Source organism: Phyllobates terribilis, unplaced genomic scaffold, assembly GCF_046119375.1.
Source record: "Phyllobates terribilis strain yellow unplaced genomic scaffold, ASM4611937v1 Scaffold_11__3_contigs__length_659146591, whole genome shotgun sequence".
NCBI classification, from domain to species: domain Eukaryota; kingdom Metazoa; phylum Chordata; class Amphibia; order Anura; family Dendrobatidae; genus Phyllobates; species Phyllobates terribilis.
This window is the reverse complement of record NW_027362771.1, coordinates 11,701,664-11,726,569: the sequence shown is the minus strand read 5'-3', so window position 1 is coordinate 11,726,569 and position 24,906 is coordinate 11,701,664. Positions and strand designations below refer to the sequence as shown.

General features: G+C 45.5%; 1 protein-coding gene across 2 annotated transcripts in view; it reads left to right on the top strand.

The window, feature by feature from the left end:
* The window catches only part of LOC141164964 (teneurin-2-like), a 2,056,926-nt gene that overhangs the window by 1,035,341 nt on the left and 996,679 nt on the right, over positions 1-24,906 (top strand). For both annotated transcript variants that reach the window (XM_073650623.1, XM_073650622.1), the window contains exon 4: positions 19,366-19,425. The gene's annotated coding sequence lies outside the window, so the exon portion shown is untranslated. The remainder of the gene's footprint in view (positions 1-19,365; positions 19,426-24,906) is intronic.

Here is a 24,906-nt window from a genome sequence, read left to right as displayed (position 1 = left end):
TGCTGGTGGAGTGCAGGCACACCTTTCTTTGAGAAGTAGTGCCGACTGGGCATCTGGTACTGGGGCACTGCGACGGACAAAAGGTCTCGAAAATCCTCTGTGTCCACCAGGCGGAAAGGCAGCATTTCTGTAGCCAAGAGCTTGCAGATGGTGAAATTCAACCTCTTAGCTTTCTCATGGCTAGGAGGAAATGGTCTTTTACTTGTCCACATCTGAGGGACCGAGGGCTGGCTGTTGTGCTTAGAAGGGGTTGATAAGGGTGTCGCCGGCAAACTGCCAGTCTGTGAGGAAGATGCAGGCGGACATGTTAGGTTGCCTTGATCCAAAGGTGGTGCTATCGATGTCGGACAGCGCTCAACACCAGCTGGTGTTACCACCTCCAAAGAAAATGATGACCTGCCAATCACGCTGGCTGTTGCGGGTAAAGAGGTGGCAGGTCTGCGTCCCAAAACAGGTGTGACTGCTGTCCCCCCAGTCACAGAGGATGAAGAGGCCGCAGATGCACAAGATGGGGCAGATGGTGGTTGGCCCGGCCGGCTAGGCTTCATTGTAGCACAGTGAGCTTCCCACTGCAACTTATGCTTCATGTCCATGTGCCGGTTCATGCATGAAGTACTCAAACTATGTATTTTTTGGCCTCTACTTAGCTTTTGTTGACAAATGTTACAGATAACACGAGTTGGGTCATCTTTATCGCTCTGAAAAAATGCCCAGGCTATGCAAGGCTTAGCACCCATGCATCCTGAAGAGCCACCACGACTTGTGGTCAGAGCAAGAGTTGTGTTTGAGGATCCAGTTGTTGACGTGCTTCCAGTACTATGTCTCTGTCCAGGAAGACTGAACCTGACCTCGTCGTCACTAGCATCCTCCTCCACCTCCTGTGCTGACCTCATCTCTTTGCTGACTGTGGGTTGACAGTAAGTAGTATCTCCAACCTCATCATCATCACCCTGTGTGTTATCACACCCGTCATCCTCAGAGCCAACCTGTTCCTGCCCTGACAAAAAACTAAAGTTGTCACTCCAATCAGGTATTTGAGTCTCATCATCGTCTTCCTCATTGTCTCCACCAACAGGAGTTACAGTTTGGGAATGAGGGTCTACATTATGTTCAGAACCGTCTGCGTCTGGTCCTGGATCCGACTCATAAAGATTCTGGGCATCAGTGCAGATCATTTCCTCGTCTGGATTCACAGAAGCGCTTGGAGCCGACCTCTGATTCCCAGGCTAGAGTATGAGTAAACAGCTCTGCAGACTCAACCATCTGTTCTACCCCATACTCAGATGGGCAGCTGGAGATTTGGGAGCTGTGAGGAAGCAAGTGCGATTGGGGTGACACCTCTGAGGACTGGAGTATTTGTCATGTTGAAGTTGATGTGGAGGAGAGCCCACTTAAAGGAGCACTTGATATCTGTTGAAGCACCTGCTGTTTTTGTGCCTCATCTGGAATTTGTAGCGATTGGCGTGGCCGTAAGAAAGGGATCTTATCACATTGTCTGCTAAAAGAAGTAGACATCTTAATTTGGCTGGAAGATGGTCTTTCTTCTGCAGATGTTACTGTTGCTTTAACTCCTACCCCACGGACACAACCTTTTTTTCCGTTCCCAACACGCCTATTCCCCTTTCCACCAGCAGTAGGCCTTTTTCCACTCATTTTGGTGGTTAACTAATTCACAACTCTGGAGTTGTTTGCACGAAAAACAATGGATGGGAACCGAGCAGAGCTGAGTGGCCAAACTGTGGTATTAGCCCAAAAGTATTGGTTGGGTTAGATGCAGATAAAAATTATACTGAATTTGCAACCTGGTGGAGGTTAGTATAGATGGACTAATAGAACAAGTCCCAAACACTGCTACAAGCCAAAATATTTTTTCAGAGCTAGATGCAGATAAAAATTATTTTGAATTTGCAACCTGGTGGAGGTCAGTATAGATGAACTAATAGAACAAGTCCCACACACTTCTACAAGCCAAAATATTTTATCAGAGCTAGATGTAGAAAAAAATGATATTGAATTTGCAACCTGGTGGAGGTTAGTATAGATGGACTAATAGAACAAGTCCCACACACTGCTACAAGCTGAAATATTTTTTCAGAGCTAGATGAAGATAAAAATTATTTTGAACTTGTAACCTGTTGGAGGTTAGTATAGATGGACTAATAGAACAAGTCCCACACACTGCTACAAGCCGAAATATTTTTTCAGAGCTAGATGCAGAGAATTTATTTTGAATTTGCAACCTGGTGGAGGTTAGTATAGATGGACTAATAGAATGATGCTATGCCCATAAGGTTTTACTGCACTAGTTGTAGTAAAAAATTTGTATTCTATACACAGGTGGTGTAGCTTGCAACACAGATAGGCTACTCCACTGACTAACACACACTGCAAGAGGCCAAAAAGGATTTGCTTTGCTAGATTTAGCCAAATGCTGTGAAAAAAACTTGCACAGCTCTAAAACAGACCTGCCTGGCAAAAAGTGATAGGAACTGATGTAACATAGCCTTCAAAAGGACTGCAATTACAATTAGTCTTTACTCCCAACCTGTCTATTTAAGAGCACAGACCTGCCTGATAAAAGTGATAGGAAATGATGTAACCTAGTCCTTAAAAGGACTGCAATCACAACTATTCCCTACTCTCAAGCTATCTGTAGATTTGTGCGAAAATTGGCTTGAAATTAACAAAGTATAGCGCACACAGCAACAGCGGTGCCGTCTAACACGCAGCTGCAGCAGTGAGAAAATGGTTGCGACGGGGAAAATGGCTGGGTCTTATAGGGCAAGGACATGTGACATACACTGCCAATGACACATGCCCTTGCTTGTGTGAAGAAAAGCAGTTCGCTCCGTGTGTGTGCTGCTGATAGGCTGATAGATTGCACCTCCCCACTGTAAAAGCGGGAAAGAGAAAAAAAATGGAGATCTTCATTATTTCTTCAGAGATCCATCCCCTGCCCTTCCCCCCGCCCCGCTGTACACTCAAACTGCATATTAACATTAATTTTCAGCATTACTGAGAAAAAATCCAGTTATGATTTTGGTGCACGAACAGTTATCGAACATAACCTCGAACAGCCGAATTTTTTTCAAATTGTTCGTGTTCGCTGAACGGTTCGAACACCGCCCAAAACAGATCGAATTTGAGATTGGCGAACAGTTCGAGTCGAATAACGCTCATCTCTAGTTGTCATTAAGATTTAAAAAGAGAAAACACAGTAGTTTGACAATAAATGGCTTCACCCAATGAATAACCATGAGTGGAGAAAAAGGTTTTATCATTCATATTCTTTGAAACAAGGCCAAGAAAGGAAAAATTCTGCCCAGGTATGTAAACTTTTGAGCACAACTGAAAAGGGCAAGCTCAGGCCATGTGTCCAATTTGAAGACCCAGAAGTTAAATTTGGCAGAACTATCAGTTAGTACGTGGAGACGTGTGGACAGGTACTCTTCCACCAAGTTGTTGTAATGCTACCTTCTGCTAATACGGACTGTATCAGATGGTGGTGCCAGATATTGTGGCGTGCTCTTAAAGTTTTCCCACATTTTGTCCATGCTAACTCTGGCTTCCGAGGTGGTGACGATATCCCAGCTGCATTGGCGACTTCCTCCTCCGCCTCTCCCTTGTTCTTCCACTGAGTCACAGCTGTCAGGTGGGAAAGGCATCAGTAGTTGTTTCTCTACCAGCTTCTGATTGTATTCACGCATTTTACGATCCCACTCTAGTGACAGAAGTAATGATGGTATGTTGTCCTTGTAGTGGGTATCCGGCAGGGTGGCTCACCAAATATAAATCCAAGAAGAAAAAATGCCAGGACCAAGAGTAACTCATCAAGTTATTTAAAAAGGCATATATGTTATTAAATAGTAAAAACCAATAGTGATTTCATAAAAATCCAACATACAGATATAGTGATGCATACAATGATGGATGAGAAACTGAGGGAGCCCCAAAATATATAATTAAAGTGGCACAGTATATTGTAGGGTTTGGTACTCACTCGGCTACGGTTGAGGTAGGCACAGAAGTGTTTTCAGGGATATCCAGGCTGGTTTATTAAACAGCGTAAACCGCTCAGGAAGCAAAACAAAAAGAAACAGCCTTTTCTGGCACAAAGTGAAAACACAAAGGAAAATGTCCATACAACATTGCAGGTTCGCCCGCTCAGGTTAGTGTCTAGTCCATAAGTCCTAACACAGACCAACACTCTGGAGATCCACACATCTCCAGACACAGCCCACAAATGAGACCCTCGGTCTCCATTTTATATACATGCCCTGGGGTGGGGATATGTGAGCAGTCAATCCCTCCCGTCTCTTATGACTGCTTGTGAAAACCAGACCTGATACGCCCAATTAACCCTCTCAGCACTACATGTGCTGGAGCATGCTTTCCCGATTTTACATCACTGAAGCTACCAACCTCAGTCATATATATCTCTCCTCAAGGACATGTCCGGTGGCCATCTTACAATATCTATTAATCAAGCTGAACAATGAGCATATTAAGTGCATATGGTAAGTACATAAACTCAGCATAGATAAATAGCAATCTACATAGGTTTAAATAGATAAAATAGGTAGTAACCCTCAGTTTACAGAGCATGAACAGGTCTCATCCAAAGAATAATAGAAAAAAAGAAGCAAGACAAAAATATATCTCATACCCTACCATAATTATATATAAATGTAAAGCAAAATTGCATAATAAATATAGGGTACTTAGTGAACTATTTTTGATCAAAAAAAGTATACAAGCCGTCCCACCAGCGGCAAGGTGACCCTAAATTGGGACGGTACCTATACTGCCTATATTAAAAACCTTACTGTATATCAAAGTTGAAGTAATACATATAAAAGGGTAGACAAATAGCACCGGGTCCCAACTCCAGACCACCTAGGCCCGTGGTAAGCTACATATATACCAATCAGCTCAACAAAGGGCATGCCACACCCTTAAATTGCACAGAATGCAAACAAGTCAAAAAACCAGACAATGTGAACTGAGGTCTAAGATGGCAGACATACAAGAAACAGAGGCATGTTCACACTAGCAAAAAAGAAACAAGACAAAAATATATCTCATACCCTACCATAATTATATATAAATGTAAAGCAAAATTGCATAATAAATATAGGGTACTTAGTGAACTATTTTTGATCAAAAAAAGTATACAAGCCGTCCCACCAGCGGCAAGGTGACCCTAAATTGGGACGGTACCTATACTGCCTATATTAAAAACCTTACTGTATATCAAAGTTGAAGTAATGCATATAAAAGGGTAGACAAATAGGACCGGGTCCCAACTCCAGACCACCTAGGCCCAGACCTCAGTTCACATTGTCTGGTTTTTTGACTTGTTTGCATTCTGTGCAATTTAAGGGTGTGGCATGCCCTTTGTTGAGCTGATTGGTATATATGTAGCTTACCACGGGCCTAGGTGGTCTGGAGTTGGGACCCGGTCCTATTTGTCTACCCTTTTATATGCATTACTTCATCTTTGATATACAGTAAGGTTTTTAATATAGGCAGTATAGGTACCGTCCCAATTTAGGGTCACCTTGCCGCTGGTGGGACGGCTTGTATACTTTTTTTGATCAAAAATAGTTCACTAAGTACCCTATATTTATTATGCAATTTTGCTTTACATTTATATATAATTATGGTAGGGTATGAGATATATTTTTGTCTTGCTTCTTTTTTGCTAGTGTGAACATGCCTCTGTTTCTTGTATGTCTGCCATCTTAGACCTCAGTTCACATTGTCTGGTTTTTTGACTTGTTTGCATTCTGTGCAATTTAAGGGTGTGGCATGCCCTTTGTTGAGCTGATTGGTATATATGTAGCTTACCACGGGCCTAGGTGGTCTGGAGTTGGGACCCGGTCCTATTTGTCTACCCTTTTATATGAATTACTTCAACTTTGATATACAGTAAGGTTTTTAATATAGGCAGTATAGGTACCGTCCCAATTTAGGGTCACCTTGCCGCTGGTGGGACGGCTTGTATACTTTTTTTGATCAAAAATAGTTCACTAAGTACCCTATATTTATTATGCAATTTTGCTTTACATTTATATATAATTATGGTAGGGTATGAGATATATTTTTGTCTTGCTTCTTTTTTGCTAGTGTGAACATGCCTCTGTTTCTTGTATGTCTGCCATCTTAGACCTCAGTTCACATTGTCTGGTTTTTTGACTTGTTTGCATTCTGTGCAATTTAAGGGTGTGGCATGCCCTTTGTTGAGCTGATTGGTATATATGTAGCTTACCACGGGCCTAGGTGGTCTGGAGTTGGGACCCGGTCCTATTTGTCTACCCTTTTATATGCATTACTTCAACTTTGATATACAGTAAGGTTTTTAATATAGGCAGTATAGGTACCGTCCCAATTTAGGGTCACCTTGCCGCTGGTGGGACGGCTTGTATACTTTTTTTGATCAAAAATAGTTCACTAAGTACCCTATATTTATTATGCAATTTTGCTTTACATTTATATATAATTATGGTAGGGTATGAGATATATTTTTGTCTTGCTTCTTTTTTGCTAGTGTGAACATGCCTCTGTTTCTTGTATGTCTGCCATCTTAGACCTCAGTTCACATTGTCTGGTTCAAAGAATAATAGAGTAGCTTACTCACTCACCAAGGACCCAATGAGCATTTTGGAGTAGCTTTGTCAGGGGTAGTTGGTGGGAAGGCAAGCCTTCCTTTTAAAGTGCATTAGACCAATCAAATACACCCACTCAGTGCCAATACAGGTGCTGCATGGACAAACAGATATGACTGGCTTACCGTGCATACTACAAACGCCAACACATGGGCACTGGGGGATAATCCTCCGGAATCACGAATGGGCATAGCGGAAACACCTCACCGACCGCGTGTGCGCAGTTAATCTCCATGATCACATGTAGTGATCACCTGACCGCTACATCATACGGTCACCTGATTCGCACGTCAGAATGGTGACAAGCATATGTAAGCACGTGACAGTTTAAGGCGCCGATCATGTGACTCTACGTTCTTGTCATACAATCTCCAGAGCCTGGGCCCATGCATTATAGAGAATCTTATAGTCAATATCAATCTGTCCATGACCACTTAGAGGCTATACAGAAGAAAACAGCTCTACAATAGATCCTATAGATTTCAGTGAAAACAATTAACAGGATTAGCAAAACACTCAATCCAAACATTTAATGCATATGCATGTATATATAACACTACATTGGGATAGTTGGTCATTGACCACCATCCCAAATGTCAGTACGTACTGAGTTGTCATTATTATCAGAAAAGGAATCATAAAAATTTCACTTAAACACATTAAATCAATAATTCAAATGTATAACCATTGCACTAACCATCGGTGAAACTAACCATCATGTTATGTTTTAAACTAATTCAGGTGTGGTCAAAGGCCCCAACGTGGATGTCACACATACAGACAAAGAGAAGGCTGTGCCCAATAGTCTAGAGTAAGTAGATAAAATACAAAGTTAAAAAAAAAAAAACGTAAAAACAAATATCATAAACACCGCAGTAAAGGCTCAGAAAGACACTCAAAGGGGACTTCCAATGTAATCAAAACAAATGATGCAAATGTATACTCATTAAGACCAAGGGGAGTCTGGGTTTCTAAAAAAAATGCTGAGGTATTGATTTAAGTTCACTACTCACTGTTGCTTCTTTTGCTGCAATAATATTGTAAACATGCTCCCTCACTCGCTTTTTAAGCTGTCTTGTAGTCATACCTATATATAATTTATTGCAAGTACAAATGGTGTAATAAATCACCCCAATTGTCTCCCAATTGATTGAATGAGTAATCTGGTAACAAGTTATTCCAGAAGAATAGTAGAACTCAGTAGTACTCATCAAATTTGTACATGCTACACAGTGGAACAACCTCACTTTGGACCACGTGAGCCAAAGATATATTGCGGTCGTGGACTTTGGTGATGGCTATGAACCAATAGGTCCCTTAAATTTCTCGGTCGTCTATAGGACATGACTGGGTGCTTGGTGAGATATTTTCATAATGATTTATCGCATCGCAAAATAGGCCAGTGCTTCGTCAAAATATTACGAACCTGATGATGACGGGATTGGGAATAACAAATAAATTGGACCCTTTCTGCTTCACAGTCATTCTTTCTTTTGGGTACCAATAAATCTGAGCGGTTAGTATTCTTTGCTCATCTTTTTGCTTGTTCAATGTTATGCCGACTGTATCCTCATTCTTGAAATCGGTTAGTAATGTCCTATTCTTGTTTCTCATACATACAATATACTAAGCAAATTCTACAAGCCTGCAGAAACTGTCCAGTTGGTATGTTTCTTATTAGATGTGAGGGGTGTTGTAGCATCGGCGTCTCTGCCCCGTTCTAGGCAGAGACGCCGTCCCTCTCACCTCCCCGCTCCTGGCGCGGCGTCCTCCAGCGCTTCTCTCCCCGCTGCTTCCGGCACGCGCTCCTTCCCCGGCAGTGTGCTTAGGGCGCGTGCGCGCGCGCTCCCCCTCTCTTAAAGGGACCGCGCGCGCCGTCCTAAGGAGTCCCCGGCCAATTGCCAGAGGACCTCCCATATAAAAGGCACCTCCTCCAAAATGGAGGTGCCCGAGCAATGTTGTAGCACTGTTCACTACTCTGCTTCAGCCCTCAGGTCCCGTTGCCAGTTACCTGCCAGATACCTGCCAGATTCCTGCCAGTCTGCTGTCTAATTCCTGCCTGATATCCTGCTACCTGCCTGCTAGCCTGAGGTCCGACGGTCTGCCTTCCAACTCCTGTCAGTCTGTCTAAGGACCAGCTTGCCCGCTCACCTGGGAGCGCACATCTTCTACCTGCCTGCTTGCCTGAGGTCCGACGGTCTGCCTTCCAACTCCTGTCAGTCTGTCTAAGGACCAGCTTGCCCGCTCACCTGGGAGCGCTCATCTGCTGCCTGTCTGCTAGCCTACCAGGAGGCTCTGCCGTAACGTGCTGTGACCACCCGCCTGTCCAGAGACTTCTGCCCGCTCACCTGGGAGCGCTCATCTGCTACCTGTCTGTTGGTCTTCCTGGAGGCTCCGCCGTCACATGCTGTGACCACCCGTTTATCCAGAGACTCTCGCCTGCTCACCTGGGAGCTCACGTCTATCATCTGCCGCCACAGGTCGTACCAATCCTTTACCCAGAGACTGCCCCGGTCACTTGCCGTGACCTCCTGCCCGTTCATCCAGAGACTGCCCCGGTCACTTGCTGTGACCTCCTGTCCGTTCATTCAGAGACTGTCCCGGTCACCTGCTGTGACTGCCTGCCCGTCTACCCTGGTCGCCACCCGCTCCCTTACAAGGACCGCCCCCTTGTATAGTAGCTCAGAGGTTCCGCCTCCCAGACCCGTTACAGTTTGCTCGGGCCATGGAACCCGGTGGCACCCAAGCTCCCTCGCTCTCGGACCTGTGTCATGAACTGTCCCGTCAGAGGTCCCAACAGGAGTCCATCCTGGGTCACCTGCGGAATGTCAATTCTCGCCTGGACACTCTGACTGCTCTGCCTGCAACCACCGCCAGTGCCATGACTCGCAATCCGGCAACTCCACTGCCCACTAATAACATGGAATCCTACCCCGGACCCCGGCTTTCTGCACCTCCTCGTTTCGGAGGCGACTCCGCCCAGGCTCGGGCTTCATAAATCAGTGCACCCTGCACTTTGAACTCCTGTCTCACCAGTTTAACTCCGACCGGGCCAAAATTGCCTTCATCATGTCCCATCTCACCGGGGAGGCCCTGGCCTGGCTAAATCCTCTATGGGAGAGAGGAGACCCCCTGGTGTCCGACTTGCCTGCCTTTCTCACGGCTTTCCGGAAAGTCTTCGACGAACCCGGACGGAAGACCTCATCCGCAGCATCTCTGCTACGCCTCCATCAGGGAAGTCTCACCGTGGGCCAATATGCCATACGGTTCCGTACCCTTGCCTCGGAGCTGGCCTGGGATAATGACGCTCTGGTTTCCGTCTTCTGGGAGGGTCTGTCCGGCCGTATTAAAGATGAACTTGCCGGTTGGGACATTCCTACCACTCTCGATGACCTAATAACTCTTGCCACCCGGATTGACCTGCGGTTCCAGGAGCGTGCCAAAGAGATCACCCGTGAGAGGAGGTTTCCACGTCTAGCTCCTACTTTTCAGAAACCCGTCACTCCCTCCGTCTCTCCTCAGGTACACTCTCCTGAGCCTATGCAGGTCGACCAGACCAAGATGGTCGGTTCTCGCCGAGAATCTCGCCGAGCCGAGGGAAGCTGTTTCTATTGTGGCAGTATGAAGCACTTCATCCGTTCCTGCCCGGAAAAGCCGGGAAACGCCAGTGTCTAGGACCACTCGGAGAGGTCGTCCTAGACAAAAGTAAGCCCTCTCCATCTCTGACCTTACCGGTCTCTATTGCTTGGGGAGAGAACCGTCTCTTTGAACTCGCCCATCTGGATTCTGGAGCTGCTGGAAACCTCATCTCCCAGTCTCTGGTAGAGAGATACCATATTCCCACCAAGTCCCTGGCTGAACCATTGTCAGTCGCCTCCGTGGATGGAAGACTTCTCTCGGAGACCATCCTGCTCGTCACTGAACCCATTACCCTGCAGGTGGGAATGCTGCACTCTGAGGAGATCTCATTCCATGTGCTGTCCGGACTTTCTCGCTCCCTGTTGCTAGGTCTACCTTGGCTCCAGACACATGAACCCGTATTGAACTGGCGGTCCGGTGAAGTACTCCGATGGGGTCCTGACTGCCATAGGACCTGCCTGGTCCCGGTCCGTCCACTTCGCCCTCAGCCTACTCCAGCTAACTTACCTGGTCTCCCAGCTCCCTACTGGCCGTATGCGGACGTCTTCGGTAAGAAGGAAGCTGAGACGTTGCCACCCCATAGGCCATACGATTGCCCGATCGACCTGGTACCTGGCACCACTCCTCCCCGTGGGCGTATCTACCCGTTGTCTGCAGCCGAGACCCGAGCCATGTCTGAGTACATTGAAGAGAATCTGGCTAGGGGATTTATCCGAAAGTCTACCTCCACGGCTGGAGCCGGATTCTTCTTTGTCAAAAAGAAAGACGGTTCGCTACGTCCCTGTATTGACTACAGAGGACTCAATCTCATCACGGTAAAAAACAAATATCCCCTGCCACTCATCTCCGAATTGTTTGACCGTCTCAAGGGCGCCAGGATCTTCTCCAAGCTGGATCTACGAGGAGCGTATAATCTGGTCCGTATCCGTCAAGGAGACGAGTGGAAGACGGCATTCAATACCCGGGACGGTCACTACGAGTACCTTGTGATGCCCTTCGGTCTCTGTAATGCTCCCGCGGTCTTTCAGGAACTAGTCAACGACATCTTCCGTGACCTCCTGTACTCCTGCGTAGTGGTATACCTGGACGATATCTTGGTCTTCTCTCCGGATCTCCCCACACACCGGAGGGATGTTCGTCAGGTCCTACTTAGGCTTCGGCAGAACCACCTTTATGCCAAATACGAGAAGTGCCTCTTCGATCAGACCTCCCTTCCGTTCTTGGGCTATGTCATCTCCCAAACAGGTCTGCAAATGGATCCCGAGAAGCTCTCTTCCGTTCTAAAATGGCCTCGTCCTGAAGGTTTGAAGGCGATACAGCGATTCCTGGGCTTCGCTAATTACTATCGTCTTTTCATCCCACACTTCTCGTCTCGGACTGCTCCCATATCTGCACTTACCCGTAAGGGGGCTAACCCCAGGACATGGTCGCCTGAAGCCGAGGAGGCCTTCCTTTCCCTAAAGAAAGCCTTCGCCTCTGCTCCCGTCCTGCACCGTCCGGACTGTAATAAACAATTCTACCTGGAGGTTGATGCCTCCTCCTCCGGAGCCGGAGCGGTGCTCACCCAAAAGTCTTCTACCGGGAGAATGGTAACGTGCGGCTTCTTCTCCAAAATCTTCTCCTCGTCGGAGCGCAACTACTCCATAGGAGACCGTGAATTGCTAGCCATCAAATTGGCACTGGGAGAGTGGCGCTATCTGCTTGAAGGGGCTCTCTACCCGGTAATTATCTACACGGATCACAAAAACCTGGCATATCTTCAAAATGCCCAGAGACTCAATCCTCGCCAGGCCCGGTGGTTGTTGTTTTTTGCCCGCTTCGACTTCATTCTTCATTTCCGTCCGGCGGACAAGAACGTCAAAGCTGATGCCTTGTCCTGGTCCTTCCTGTCCTCCGATCAAGAGGAGGAACCTACGCACATCATCGACTCCTCCAAGGTGATGAATGTGGCCCCCTTGGATCTGACTCGTCTTCCACCCGGTAAGACATTCATAGCTGTGCCAGATCGGGAGAGGGTTCTTCGCTGGGGACATTCTTCTAAACTAGCTGGCCATGCTGGCCAAAAGAAGACCTTCCAACTCATTACCCGGCATTACTGGTGGCCTACCCTGTGTAAGGACGTGGTAGACTTCGTCGCGGCCTGTTCATCCTGTGCCCGTAACAAAGTTCCCCGACATCTACCTGCCGGCCATCTCCTGCCCCTTCCCGTACCTGCTGCTCCTTGGCAACACATCGCTATGGACTTTATCACCGACCTTCCAGTTTCTGCCGGTTGTACTGTCATTTGGGTTGTCGCTGACCGTTTTTCTAAGATGGCCCACTTCATTCCCCTGCCTGGTCTTCCGTCTGCACCCGAGCTGGCTAAAGACTTTATCCGCCACATCTTCCGTCTCCATGGTCTGCCCCTCCACATCGTGTCGGATCGTGGGGTTCAGTTCACCTCTCGCTTCTGGAGAGCCACATGTAAGCTGCTGGACATTACCCTGGATTTCTCCTCCGCTTACCACCCTCAGTCCAATGGTCAAGTGGAGCGGATCAATCAGATCTTGACCAGCTACCTCCAGCACTTCGTTGATGCTCACCACTTGGACTGGGTGGATCTCCTACCATGGGCCGAGTTCTCTTATAACAACCATGAGAGCGAGTCCTCTTCCAAATCCCCGTTCTTTATAGTCGGTGGCCAACATCCCCGGATTCCACTTCCTGTCTCCGTTTCTGTGGACAGCCCTGCTGCGGAGTCTCTTGTCAGCGAATTTTCTACTATTTGGGAGAGCACCAGGTCCGCTCTTCTTCTCTCCTCTGAGCGGATGAAGAGATATGCTGATAAGAGACGTCTGGATCCGCCCCAATTCCATCCGGGAGACAAGGTTTGGCTCTCATCCAAACATGTGCGGCTCAAAGTACCCTCCTACAAGTTGGGTCCTCGATTCATCGGCCCCTTCGAAGTCCTCAGGCAAATTAACCCTGTGGCCTACAAATTAAAACTCCCGGCCACCCTACGGATCCCCAACTCCTTCCAGGTATCTCTCCTCAAACTCGTTGTCTTTAACTTTTTTTCCAAAAATCCAGGTGCCCCTCCTGCTCCGGTTTCCGCTGATGACATCTTTGAGGTAGAGAGTATTCTGGCCTCCAAGAGGGTAAGAGGAAAAACCTTTTTTCTGGTAGATTGGAAGGGGTTTGGTCCTGAGGAGAGAACTTGGGAACCCAGGGAGAACATCAACGCCACGCTTCTCCTTGAGAAATTTCTTTCTGGCCAAAAAAAAAGGGGGCCTAAAGGGGGGGGTACTGTAGCATCGGTGTCTCTGCCCCGTTCTAGGCAGAGACGCCGTCCCTCTCACCTCCCCGCTCCTGGCGCGGCGTCCTCCAGCGCTTCTCTCCCTGCTGCTTCCGGCACGCGCTCCTTCCCCGGCAGTGTGCTGAGGGCGTGCACGCGCGCGCTCCCCCTCTCTTAAAGGGACCGCGCGCGCCGTCCTAAGGAGTCCCCGGCCAATTGCCGGAGGACCTCCCATATAAAAGGCACCTCCTCCAAAATGGAGGTGCCCGAGCAATGTTGTAGCACTGTTCACTACTCTGCTTCAGCCCTCAGGTCCCGTTGCCAGTTACCTGCCAGATACCTGCCAGATTCCTGCCAGTCTGCTGTCTAATTCCTGCCTGATATCCTGCTACCAGCCTGCTAGCCTGAGGTCCGACGGTCTGCCTTCCAACTCCTGTCAGTCTGTCTAAGGACCAGCTTGCCCGCTCACCTGGGAGCGCACATCTTCTACCTGCCTGCTTGCCTGAGGTCCGACGGTCTGCCTTCCAACTCCTGTCAGTCTGTCTAAGGACCAGCTTGCCCGCTCACCTGGGAGCGCTCATCTGCTGCCTGTCTGCTAGCCTACCAGGAGGCTCTGCCGTCACGTGCTGTGACCACCCGCCTGTCCAGAGACTTCTGCCCGCTCACCTGGGAGCGCTCATCTGCTACCTGTCTGTTGGTCTTCCTGGAGGCTCCGCCGTCACATGCTGTGGCCACCCGTTTATCCAGAGACTCTCGCCTGCTCACCTGGGAGCTCACGTCTATCATCTGCCGCCACAGGTCGTACCAATCCTTTACCCAGAGACTGCCCCGGTCACTTGCCGTGACCTCCTGCCCGTTCATCCAGAGACTGCCCCGGTCACTTGCCGTGACCTCCTGCCCGTTCATCCAGAGACTGCCCCGGTCACTTGCTGTGACCTCCTGTCCGTTCATTCAGAGACTGTCCCGGTCACCTGCTGTGACTGCCTGCCCGTCTACCCTGGTCGCCACCCGCTCCCTTACAAGGACCGCCCCCTTGTATAGTAGCTCAGAGGTTCCGCCTCCCAGACCCGTTACAGGTGTGATGATAATGAGTGGAGAAAAGTATTGGCAGCCGTCTCCTTTCTATACATGTCGGTTTGAAGATAACCCTATTCATCCACATGTATAGACAGATCAAGGAAGTTGATTGAATTGGGGCTAGCTGTTTGGGTAAGTTTGATATTGTATCCATTATCATTAAGGCCCATCATAATCTGGTTCAGCTCGTTTGCGAGACCCTGACATATTAACAAAATATCATCTAGGAACCTTCCCCAAAATTGAACCTGTTGGATCATTAGGGCAGGTTGTATAAAAAAGATCTCCCTCTCCCACAGCCTCAGGAACAAATTAGCGAAGGAAGATGCGCATGCCGCCCCCTTCGTGGTGCCCTGGAGCTGCAGGAAGAGGGAGTCCTTAAATAAGAAGAAATTATGAGTCAAAATAAATGACAGGGCTTCAACAATGAATTCCATCTTTTTTTCTTCAAAATCATTCATGATTCGAAAAGTTCTTACTGCATCCAATCCATTCTTGTGTCTGATCGAGGTGTACAACGATTCAAAGTCGCAAGTTACGAGTAACATGTTTTTCTCAATGTGTAATCCATCCAACAAGCACATCTCCAGTGTCATAGATGTATGAGGGGAGGGTTTCCACAATTGGCTTCAGAAAATGGTCAATCAACCTACAAAGGGGTTCACAGAGATTATTCAAGACCGATACAATAGGGCGTCCTGGGTGATTTTGTGGGTCCTTATGGATCTTAGGGAGTAAATAGATGGTTGATATGGTAGGAGTCTTTAATAAAAGTCTATCCATTTGATGTTTCATTATGATCCCATTATCCAGTGCCTTTCCCAATAGAACATTCAGCTGGGATTGATACATATTGAGGGGATTGAAAGTCAACTTTTTATAGCAGGTCTTATTAAGAAGTTGCTTATACATTTCCCACTCATACATTTTAACAGGCCATAGGACCACATTTCCCCCCCTTATCGGATGGTTTAATTACCACATCCTTTATTCGTTGAAGTTCTTTAAGGGCCACTTTTTATGATGTTGAGAGATTATCCCTAGTAAAGGGATTCAGGTATGTTCTTAAGGTCTATTGTTACCTATTGAACAAATAAGTCCAGTGGTGGACAGATTGAAAGTTGGGGAAACTTTCTGGATTTAGGTAGTAATGCACGTGGGTACTTACCACCTTCATGCTCTTTCTGTTCTTCAAATAATTCCTCCAAAATATTCAGTGCTTGTTGTTCAGTTGTAGTAGAAAATATTTCATCATTGTTTTCCTTTGCAAAGATCTTTTTATAAACCAATTTCCTCCCAATCATATGCAGGTCTTTGATGACGGAGAACCGATTAAACCTGGCGGTAGGAGAAAATGTAAGGCCCAAAGAGAGCACATTGATTTGTTCCTGGGTTGATGATTTGCTTGATAGGTTAATTACCTTTTGAGTATTCGGTTCTTGATTGTTCGTATTTCTTGCATTCTGTCGTCTTCTGCCATACGGTTTGTAATGGAGATCCATCTTACGTTTCCTGTTTCTGACTGGATAATCACTAACAATGCTGCAGATACAACAGCTTTATTAGGCATCCGAACCTGAACAAAAAAACGGCCATCTTATTAAAAGTTCATGTTCAGGGTTCTGTACCTGACACTAGGTGTATGGTATGAACCTCAAACTTTATAGTTCGAGTTTGTTCATCCCTAGTAGAGAATTAATACTCAATATAAATTAGGAAAATGCTTAAATTTAAAAGATGAGAAATATGATTTTAGATCTTTGATAACCCCTTTAATATATTTATTTTGTCTACATACAGTAGCTTCATCATATTCCACTGCGCTATACAGACATCACCATTACCGTGCTCACTGGGACTCACAATTTAAATTCTCTATCACTATGTCTTTGGAATGTGGCAGGAAACCAGAGTATCTGGAGAAAATCTTCCAAAATAGGTGGAGTAAATAAACTCCTTGTAGATGATTTCTTTAGTGGGATATAAACCATGGGCTCTAGTGCTGCAAAGCAACAGTGCTAACCAGTGAGCTGTAGGAAATGGATGGCCGCGTCACGAGACAAGTGTATGGAGTGAGGCCGTGCCCACTAGTCAGGATCTGGCAGGGCGTATGCATAACACATACGTATCTGCCGCTCCCGGCTCAGAAACCGGCGAATCCCCACAGCGCACAGTGCGTGCGCTTGGGGGAGTCATAAGTCTGCAGTCACACACAGTGACTGCAGACTTATCATTTTGAACTGGACAACCTCTTTAATACTCTACAATTAGGGATTAGCAGACCCGAGGAAGTTGACCCCAGACCCAAACCCCATATAAGTCCATGGGGAACTGAACTTTAATGTGTAAAATGGTTGTAGTAAGGGCTAGGGGGCTGCAAAAGGAAGCAACATGTGGATAAGAGCAGGACAATTGTCCTGCAAACAAATGTGGATAGGGAAATTACTTTAAATAACATAGAATAAAAATATATATAAAAAAATAATCTTGAAGCAGGAATTGAAGGTCCAAGAGGAGAAGTGGAGCAGTGCTTTGCGTGTGTTGTTAAAAAAATTACATGGGGTCCCCCCTATTTTTAATAACAAGGAGAGGGAGGTGCTGGCAATATTCATTTTTACTTGTGAGGCTTTAGCAAGAGCAGTACTTCGTCTTCTCTGGAGCTTGAGGCCATCTGCGCATTTGTCTGGAGTTGTCTAAAGCTCAGCAATCCCCCTTGTTTGTCTACCGTTTTTGTTAATAGAGTTTAGTGAAGATCGACTAGTGCTCATCTCCTCCTGTCCCTAGCCTTAGCCATATGCCAGGGAAAGTCAGGGGGAGGAACGCATTCGACGATTGGTGAAGAGCCAATATAGGGAAGGTAGTTGAGACAGGGTGACATTAGACCAGACTAAGAGATCTCCTCTTCCAACTTAACCTAGAGTCTGGGCTCCCTTTCCCTTTTCCCTTTGTGTTGCACTAAGTCTTTCCCACACCTGGCGTGACATTATCGCCGGCTGAGCACGTTTTTGAAAAGTAGAAAAAAAAAAAAAACTGACATTCTGTTTTTTCTTTTTCTTTGTGTGTGAATATAACATTGAAAGTTCTTTTTTGGAAGCTGGGACCTAGGTACATTGGTCCCTATAAAATAACTGCTGTCTTTAACCCAGTAGCATTTCGTCTTGAACTTCCTCAGGTCCTTAAAGTCCACAATGTGTTCCATAGGTCCTTACCTAAAAAATATGTGAAACCTCTTGAGCCCTTGCCTCTACCACCTCCCCCAGTTATGGTTGTTGGTAATTTGGAGTTACAGAATTCAAAGGATGTAGATTTTCATCTCCAACGTCGTTCTCTAAAATATGTGGTGCACTGGAAAGGCTATGGTCCAGAGGACAGGATGTGGGTTTCAGCATCAGAGGTGAACGCTCCCAGATTGGTTCTCTCATTTCACACCTCTTTTCCTGAGAAACCTGGTCCTGGGTGTATGAAGGCCACTTGTAGAGGGGGGGTATTGTCACGGGTGTGTCAGAGGTGACAAATAGTTGCAATGCAATTTGGTTGCAGGAGATCTCTACGTTTGGCATTACAGACATCTTCTTAGAGGCTGGCTGTCTCTAGGACTCAGCGGCTACCTCCCTCTGGCTAATTAGCTCCCTGGCCTGGATGTATAAATACCTGGTGTGTCTGAGGGGGAGATGCTGGTGATATTCAATTCTACTTGTGAGGCTTTAGCAAGAGCAGTACTTCCTCCTCTCTGGAGCTTTAGGCCATGTGCGCATTTGTCTGGAGTCGTCTAAAGCAATCTCCCCATTTGTCTACCCTTGTTGTCAATAGAGTTTAGTGGACCTCGACTAGTGCTCATCTCCTCCCATCCCTAGCCTTAGCCATATGCCAGGGAAAGTCAGGCGAGGCACGCATTCGGCGATTGGTGAAGAGAAAATATAGGGAAGGTAGTTGAGAGAGGGTGACACTAGTTCAGACTAGGAGGTCTCCCCTTTCCCTAGAGTCTGGGCTCCCTTTCCCTTTTCCCTTTGTTTTGCAATAAGTCTTTCCCACACCTAGCGTGACACTGGGAAAGGGACAATATCCATGCCTATTAATATCAGCCCCCAGCTGTCTGCTTTGCCTTAGTTGGTTATTAAAAATAGGGGAGACCCAACATCATTTTTTTGGGTCCCCCCATTTTTAACATGCTGGAAAGGTCCATGAAAATTGGCCCTTTCCCAGCATACTAAGACCAGTTCACAGCTGTCTGCTTTCACTTGGCTTGTTAATAAAAATAGGGGGGACCTCATGTAATTTTTTCAATTATGTATTTTACACTGTCCCTACACTAGTCAGACCACAATTGTCATGCCACCCAAGATCCGGCGTTTATACAGGCCAGGTCACGTGTTGTGCTGGCCAATCACAGCCATGGCATGGCTGTGATTGCTCCGGATCCCAAGGATCCAGAGATTTATTTTGTTTGATACTTAATTTGACTAGAAAAAGGATCACTTTGCAGGTTTCCATCAGTAACTGAATTTTAGGAGATGAAATTTCTCCACTTTTTTAGGAAAGTATAAAAACAGAGGCAGTGCATTGGACAGAGGGATATTAACAGTGTGATAGAGTCACAGTTATCAAGAAAATTCTATAATATCCACACACTGTAATCAAAAATATTGCTTTCTATCTGGATTTTTCTGTATTTTTAATTTTGGAACATTTGTCTCTTATCTATTCCAGGTCCTTCCAATATAATAGTAGATGAACTGGCTCAGTATTCCACAGACACATCTGTTTTCAGTAAGTAATCTTTGTATAATATCTTATAAATAGGTTGTTTATATCCTCTACCACAGAGCAAAAGCAAATTAAAGTATAAATACACACAAAAAACAGCTACAATTGGATAAATAAACTAGAGATTAAATAAAATGTTCTAAATAAGTTCTCCGACAAAGGAGCTCAACGTGTAAAATGGCTGGCTGCTAACTTGACACACACCATGATGCCTAGTTTCAACTAATAATCAGACTAATGAGCAACTTCTTGATGTAGTAACCTGGCAGTTTGTGTAAAAAGTCACATGTTGGTATTTTCAAACTGAAGAAATGAATGTGTAATTGGACAGAAATACATTAAGCTTTTGAATCATTTTTATATATAATATAACGTGTTTTATGATTGCATATTGTAGAATTCTTGTTTAGAGATATAATGTGTTTTAATTAGAGATGAGCTGATCTTTGAAAATCAAATTTGCAGGTTTCACAGAATTTTCCCAAAAAGATATGTTTGCATTACTGAAAGTCTTCTAATATATGTATAACGCTCCGAGGTTTCATAGGTGTCTATTGAACCTACTTAGATCTCTGTAAAGTAAACACAGACTTATTAATGTTAACCCCTTAAGGACCAAGACACTTTGTAGGCTAATGACCAAGCCTCATTTTAAAAATCTGACGAATTGCAATGATTCTGAGATTGTATTTTTCTTGACATACTATACTTAATGAGAGTGGTTAAAAAATTTGTTCGATATGACTTGCGTTTATTTGCGAAAATGTTGAAAATGTCAAAATTTTCAAAATTGTAATCCTTATACCTTTAAACCAGAGAGTTATGTCACACAAAATAATTAATAATAACATTTCCCGCAAGTCTACTTTACATTAGCACAATTTTTGAAACATATTTTTTTGTTTGTTAGGAAGTTAGAAGGGTTAAACGTTGATCAGCAATTTCTCATTTTTACAACAAAACTTACAAAGCCATTTTTTTAGGGACCACATCACATTTAACGGGACTTTGGGTAGCCTATATGACAGAAAATACCCTCTCCCAAAAAAAATATCCATTCTAAAAACTGCATCCCTCAAAATCCTCAAAACCACATGCCAGAAGTTTATTAACCCTTCAGGTGCTTTACAGGAATTAATGAAATGTAGAAGGAAAAAATGAACATTTAACTTTTTTAAAAAATTTTTTTACTTTAGACTAGTGATGAGCGAGCACTAAAATGCTCTGGTGCTCGAAGCTCGGGTCGAGCACATTGGAATACTCGGGTGCTCGACCCGAGCAACGAGCCCAATGTAAGTCTATGGGAAACTCGAGCATTTTTCTGTCAGTCCCCCCCAGTGGTCTGCAGAAGGTCAAAAATTGCCCAAATTGATGGGAACAGTGCTCAATTAAACGTCAGGCAGGCAGAATATATAGGCAGACAGGCAGGCAGGGTATATAGGAGGGTGCATGAAAAACATAGCAGGGCACTTGGAACATACTAGTGCCCTCCGATTTTCATGCACCCGTCTTTTTAAAAAAGCCCGCCGGCAATTCATCAGCGACATACACTGGTACCCAACAATTTAGAACAGAAAGAATAGAGCATCACACATAGATTAGATAGATAGTAACATGTCAGTCACATATATAATAAGTAGAGTGACAGTGTTGCTTACTGTACTTATCAATTAGTGTTAAAATAAAGGATTTATTAAAAAAAAATTAACGTGGGATCCCCGTAATTTTCGTCTCTAGCGGAGGTTAAGCAGATGGCTGGGGCAGATGTTTGAAGCCTGGGAAGGGGGTAATACCCACAGAGCTTCCCATGCTACTAATATCAGCCCCCCGCTATTAAAATGGGGGGAAAAAAATGATGTGGGGTGCCCCTATTTTAATAGTTAGCAAACGCTAGCAGACAGCTGGGGGCTGATATTAATAGCCCAGGAAGGGTGCCATGAATATTGGCCCCTTCCCAGCCTAGAAACACCTGCCCTCAGAGGCCACCGAAAAGACGCATCCATAGGATGTGCCAATTCTGGCACTTAGCCTCGCTCTTCCCACTGCCCTGTAGCGGTGGCAGTGGGGGAATAGGGCTGGGGTTGATGTCAGCTTATAATGCCAGCTGACATCAAGCCCAGGTTAGTAATGGAGAGGCGTCTATAAGACACCCCCATTACTAACCCCATAGTGAAAGTTAAAAAAAATACCAACACCCAGAATAAAATCCTTTAATTGCAATAAACACACAATACTTTAATGTTCTACATTAAACTCTACTTACCGTATTGCCCATTCCAGCTTAAGCCAATGTCTTCTGCAATAAAAGTAAAATAATAAACCAACCTTATCCTTACCTTTCCATGGTTCCCAGGACGGCTTCAGCTCTGCTACATTGACATGACAGGCTGGATCGCAGCAGAACGCTGCCATCCAGCTTGCCTTGCCGCAGACACTGAGAAGCTCCTCAGTGTATCGCTGTGACGGCATCCAGGTGAGCCGAGTTCATATCCAATGAACTCAGCTCACCTCATGCACGTCTCTGACAGCGTGGGAGAATTCTCCTGCGCATGCGGAATGTCTCTCAAGGATGACAAGCTTGATGGCAGCTTTCTGCTACCATCCAGCCTGCCATCTCAATGCCATCCCAGCGTCGGAGAATTCTCCTGCTCAAATGGTGACGTCATTTGCCGGCACCGCATGCGCAGCAGAATTCTCCCACGCTGTCAGTGACGTGCATGAGGTGAGCAGAGTTCACTGGACATGAACTCGGCTCATCTGGATGCCGTCACAGCTAACTAGGGGGACCCCACGTCATTTTTTTTTTGGGTCCCCCATTTTAATAGCCAGTAAAGGCTAGGTATTCAGCTGGGGGCTGATATTAGTAGCCTGGGAAGCTCTGTGGGTATTACCCCCTTCCCAGGCTTCAAACATCTGCCCCAGCCGTCTGCTTAACCTCCGCTAGAGACTAATATTACGGGGAACCCCACGCCAATTTTTTTTTTTAACCAATCCTTTATTTTAACAATAAATGACAAGTACAGTAACCAACACTGTCACTGTACTTATTGTATATGTGACTGACATGTTTCTATCTATTTAATCTATGTGTGATGCTCTATTCTTTCTGTTCTAAATTGTCAGGTACCGGTGTATGCCGCTGATGAATTGCCGGCTTTTCATGTTTCACTGTGAGCACTGTTCCCATCGATTTGGACAATCCCTGTAATGCCACAACCACCATGGCTGTGGCATTACAGTGAGTGGTAGACAATCCCTGCATGATTGGCGCTCTAAAGAGCGCCAAACATGCAGGATGGGGACCCGAGCTCCCGCCCGAGCATCGCGCAAGTACTTGGTGAGCTCCGATTATCTCGAGTACTGAGATGCTGGGCGAGTACCGAGCAGTGGTGAGCATGTTCGCTCATCACTACTTTAGACCCAAATTGTTTTTTATATTCATAGGATAACAAGAAAAAATGGACTTCACAGTTTGTTGTGCAATTTCTCCTGAGTGCGGCAATACCCTGCATGTAGTCAAGAACTACTTTTGAGGCACAGTGCAAAGCTCAAAATGGAAGGAGCGCCATATTATAGTGCAGATTTTACTTTTATGGTTTGTGGGTGCCATTACCAACTGGAAGAGCCACTGAGGTGCCAGAACAGTAGAATCCCCCCATAATTGACTCCATTTTACAAACTAGCCCTCTCAATTAATTCATCTAGGGGTGCAGTGATCATATTGACACCACAGGTGTGTCAAAGAATTTTATACCATTGGACAGTAAAGAAAAAATAATTACATTTTTGCCACAAAAATTTGGTTTTAGCCCCAGATTTTATATTTTTAAATGGGTAAAAATGGCACCAAAATTTGTCACAGAATTTCAACTGAACGTGGAAATGCCCCATATGTGTCTGTACAATGCTGCTTAGCTATACGGCGAGACTCAGGAGGGATGGAGCACTATTTGCCTCCTGGAGCACAGATTTTCCTTGAATAGTTTGTGGACTCCATATACAGAGACCCTATGTGCTATGTGACAGAGTCACTGGTGTTATATGTGACGTGAGGTATGTGTCACTACGGCTGCTAGCCTGTGTGAACTGAACCTACAACTTTTCCCCAGCATGTTATTTGTTGGGGGTGTAATCACCATTTTGAAGGAAGTTGTTTTGTGTGAATGGCATAGAGATCGGGTAGGAAGTCATTCACCCTATCTCCCCTCAGGGTGTGGTTGAGCTAGGTTAAATGTTCAGTCACTATTTTTTTTCTGTTGTGGTATGTCTGGAGAGGCAAGGTCTCCAGACTGGAAAGCTATAGCTCAGGAGGAGCTGAAGGCTGTGCTACAACCTATGTAGGCGAACCCCACACTCCTATGGACTGTGATATCGTTTATCTTTTGTTTTTCCGTTATGCCTGGAAGGCCTTGTTTACTTTGTTGAATCTGCAGAGTTTTATGCCATACAATAAACCTGCAGAGGAAACCATGTCCTGTGTCTACTTCTGGAAGCTGCTGAGTGAGTCATCTTGCTACAGCTAGAAGAGCAAAATTTACCCTCAAGTGACCCCATTTTGGAAATTATACCCCTGTCAAGCATGTGGATGCTAAATGTGGTTTAGACAAACTGAAGTTCAAAAGGGATAGTGGCATTTGGATTTAGGAGAGCAGAATTTGCTGAATTTCTTTTGGAGGGGCAAGGAGCCGTAGTGCTTTTCCAGAGCATTTGTAGTACCAGTAATGTGGAAGCTAGTGATGAGCGAGCACTAAAATGCTTGGGTACTCATTGCTCGGGTCGAGCAAATTGGAATGCTTGAGTGCTCGGTCCGAGTAATGAGCCCAATGTAAGTCTATGGGAAACTCAAGCATTTTTCCGGCAGCTCCCCCCGGCGGTCTGCAGAGGGCCTGAAAATTGCCCAAATCGATGGGAACAGTACTCAAATGACATGGGAACAGCATGGGGAAGACTCCTGGAAGCATTTCTGACACACAGGTCACTGCTATCAACAATGTTATCAGAAGTATTACGCCACTTTTATGGACTTACAATAAAACATACAAAAACTAAATCAAAATGGATTTTCCTAGGAAATATGTTAAGGAACATCCTTTCCAGGGTAATGACTTGTATATAAGGCAAAATAAACAACCAAAAACAAAAATGCTCCTCCACACCTTGGGCTATGTTCACAAGTAGCATTTTTCATGCATTTTTGCACTTTTGCATTGCTTTCAACTGTGACAAATGCATTCACAGGGAAATGTAATTTTAACATTTTACAACCTTATCTGGCCATGTGGTGTGTGACATGGGAACGGCATGGGGAAGACCCCTGGAAGCATCTCTGACTCCCAGGGCACTGCCTAAACCTGTACTCTTCTCATTAGATGTGATCCTTTATTACTGCGGTAATAATAGACATTTTTGGCAACGTGACAAATCTTAAACTCCATTTAAAATGGGCAAGGTGTGTGTCAAGGGATGGGGAAGTGGACGTTATGG